The following is a 3,867-nucleotide window of genomic DNA, read 5'->3' on the forward strand; positions in this document are numbered from 1 at the left end:
TATTTTGTATCCTAAGGTCGTACATCAAAGCACATGATATTTTTCCTCATATGTTTATAAATAAATCAAATCAAATCATGACGATACCTAAAAAAGCAAGGTGGTAATTTTTTTACACCAATGATCACATATTTTTAGGGTTCTATATAAATTAAACTTAATGCGACCAAACTGAGTTTTAATCACTAAAAAGCCAAAAATAATTTTATGAATGTGAAGTAACATCTTAAAGAAATTTTTAACATCAACCAAACAGCATATACTAAAATCAAAGGTCAAATTTTGACCCACCTTGAGAACCCATTTCTAGGCATACAACTTTTGATAATATACATGTGTAAGATCCGACTTGGTATTATTGATATGATGACACAAATCAACATGAAAACATCATTATATCCTTTATGAACACCATTTCATCCAAGCACATGATGGTTAAACACATCATATGCATATAATGTCTCCACCTAATTTATGTGAATTTTTTATAACACCACTCGTATGATGATCAATTCATCACCTCTATGTTTCATCATTGTTGTTGGTGTTTTTCCTTGGGTTCTCTAAAGAACACTCTTACACCACACACATCAAGTAACAAATGAGATCAAGTACCCCATCAACTTTTCAGAATGATTTTCATATAAATTAATGATTAGCCTTAGTCCACTTGACTTTGAATCCCTCTTGTCCGAAACTCCAATTATAAATACGTTTGTAGCCTAGCGGTATCAACATGTGATTGAAAAGTGTCCCTCTCTATTAGGTTAAGGTTAGTCCAATAATAAACAAAAGACGTAGATTTAAAGCATGATTAGTGAGTGTACGAGTTACCGAATCTAAAAAAACTTTACTTTGCCATTTTTACATAATTTATAAACCATTTTCGCCACAAAGTAAAACTCCTCTATTTTATATATCTATCATTTAGTTACCAAAATTGCTTTATGTGGCTAAATTTCAACCCTCCTTTGACACTAGTCAAAAACTCAAAATACTTCATTTGTACCATTTCTTAAGTTAATTGTTACAAAACTAACTCAAGTCTTTTACATCTAAACATTTATGTCCGCCATACCTTAACTAATAACCTTTTAAACATTGAGATGTTGTAACAACCCCCACTTTTTTATTATACTTACTAGGGGAACACCCGTGCGATGCACGACATGCATAATAGTTATTGTTTTTTTCTGGAACGACGACTGATATAGATAGTGCGTGACACGGTACGAAAGTGCGAATATAGTATAGATTTTTAAAACAAAAACCGGTTTTTTTTTAAAGTTAGCCGTTTGACCATGGTTATTTTGACCAAAGTCCACTCCTCGTTCGACGCTTTGTGGTAGCACTACCAGTCAAAAAAAGGCCCAAAACGCCCGAGGGTACAGTGTTCCCCCGCGTTTTTAAGACGCTTTGAGAGAGGTTTGCGCCCCACCACATGTGGTCTCACAAAACTTCAATTCTATGGACGTGTGGTTTCTCAACCCTCTTCAAAAGACGTCACAGTTTTCAAATTTTTTTATTTTTATTTTTTCTTTTTCATTGTTTTAGATGGTGTAAAATAGATGTTAAATATATATATTGTACTACATACACATATACATATAAATTCAGTTTTGACATCTAAAAGTCAAATTGGAGGTTTTGTTCCCTTTTATAGATAAGAAAGCAGTTTATTATTTATTACTAAAATGTTGTATTAACTTTATTCTGCAACATATTCTTTATAAACTATGCTTACCTTGACATAACCTAATAGCTATATTTCCTTATTAGAAGTCTCTTATAATTGAAAATTAGTACATATTATTACCTTGCTGGTGAACACATTTACTCTATGTTTAGGGAACAATTTGATTAGGTTGCTGATATTGAATTGAATATCACACCAAATTACAATAGCAGTTTATATTGCTACTATTCACCCAAATCAAGCACCTTAAATAAGTCAGTGTTTCTCTATATTCAAAAAACGAACTATAACTGACGATTATTAAATTGCAACAGTCAATTCAATCCAAATACTGCAATAGAAACATAAAATCTACCACAATTCGTTGGTTAATCACGTATAGTTCTTAATCGATTAGAATCAGAAAAAAGGAAATTGACTCACCGTAACTTAAAATCAGGAAGAAGGTGAACAAAGGGGCGGAGTTTTTCGAAATCAATGACCCCTTCTTTCATTGTTATTCCTTGAATGAGGTAAGCAAGACCCCATACTACACACTACATACACATACATAAAAATTGGGTTCTATATTATTTGTATAAACACCGATTGGAAACCCTCACATTGCATTTGATGAAACCCTAATCAATATAAACACACACACTATCACTCACGAATCGAATCGAATTTATAAAAGGAAAAATTCGGGCTGTTTTTACCTCTTGCTGCTCCAAATCTTCATTACCATACATTATCTTCATCTTAGAGATATAGATATTGCACTTAAAGGTCTCAACCATCAAAATACGATCCAAGGGCTAAAAAGTGGTTCCTAATTATGCAATTGTTATCATTTGAACCTTATTCCATGAGACTTGAGGTAAGATGCATAGAGCATTCTTTTGAGTTTTAAACCATCTGTAATTAAGTTCATTATTTAATCATTATTGTTGCAATTATTAGGTATTATAGATAATAATACCCCATGAAATTACCTTTTAGTAATTTTCGTTTCTAATTGGTTAGCATCTTTTAAGTTTTAAAACCATTTATAGTTATAATTAAATTCATAATAACGTTGATTAAGTTTTTTTATATTTAATTATTATTATTATTATTATTATTATTATTATTATTATTATTATTTTTATTTCATATGATGTTCATCAACTATCTGATAAAATTGCAAAAAAGGTTGTAACCTTATTTGTATGATGTTTAGCAATTACTAAACCAAATAATAATGACTTAATTATAAAATTCAATCAAGTAATCGGTTACGGAGAACTTGAAATGGAAAAGCAATGTAAATATGAGGAAGGTGATGATGTTCAACTAAGTCAAATGATTTAATTCTTTATCAAGTATTTAACAATACTTAATTTATAAAGTTATCAATTTAATTGTATTTATCAATTTATACTCATGTAGAAAGACTAATTCCCTTTACTAACTTCATTGAGTTGTTGTACTATAAGCATAATATGTTGCAATTATTTAAATTTGGTTGGAACCCTTGTGAAATGCTTTATACGATAGTATAGATAAACGCAATCAATTTAAATCTTTTGCGCGGGTTGAAAACATCCGAGCCCTTAAAGTTTGCTGCCCAATCCTGTCAAACAATACCTCCTCAAATATTTCCTCTGCATCTATATTGCCTATATATAGTATCAATTAAATCACACAAAAGCATCATATGTTTAAAAAAAATAGTAAAGTAGAAATTAAAAAAGGAAATACCAATAGGCCAAATAAATGTCTATCTCCAAATGAATAACTTTTCTCGTACCCACCCTTTTACACCTCCATATACATGAAGCTGCAAAAAGGAAAAAGACTATAAATTTATGAACAATTAAACAATACATTGGTAAATGGTTCCAGATACTATAGTCATGCAAGGGTACCTTGATGAAGTATGAAGTGTCTGTCTTTTTGTGTAAAACCCGTGAGGATCACAATGATATCAATCTAAACCTTGTGAGAGCGCGGAAATCAAACACAAGGCGATTCAAGATGTAATATTAAGATCAAATAACTAACAATGAATAACAAAACAAACCGAAACTTGCATTCAACTGAACGATGACTGATACAAGATCGGATGGAACTCGGTTCCACTTGCTTGGTGTCGCCTGCCTTCTACTATCCTATCAACAACCCTTAATCAATAGATTAAGGGTGTTTAT

General features: G+C 31.0%; 1 long non-coding RNA gene across 1 annotated transcript; it reads right to left on the bottom strand.

Annotated features, from left to right (window-relative positions):
* Positions 1-3,101: 3,101 nt before the first annotated feature.
* LOC118484828 lies at positions 3,102-3,617 on the bottom strand. The gene is made up of 3 exons (XR_004874603.1): positions 3,586-3,617; positions 3,419-3,497; positions 3,102-3,336 (listed from the first exon to the last, which is right to left on the bottom strand). It is a non-coding gene; the product is annotated as an uncharacterized LOC118484828 (long non-coding RNA).
* Positions 3,618-3,867: the final 250 nt, after the last annotated feature.

Source organism: Helianthus annuus, chromosome 12, assembly GCF_002127325.2.
Source record: "Helianthus annuus cultivar XRQ/B chromosome 12, HanXRQr2.0-SUNRISE, whole genome shotgun sequence".
In the NCBI taxonomy this organism is placed as follows: domain Eukaryota; kingdom Viridiplantae; phylum Streptophyta; class Magnoliopsida; order Asterales; family Asteraceae; genus Helianthus; species Helianthus annuus.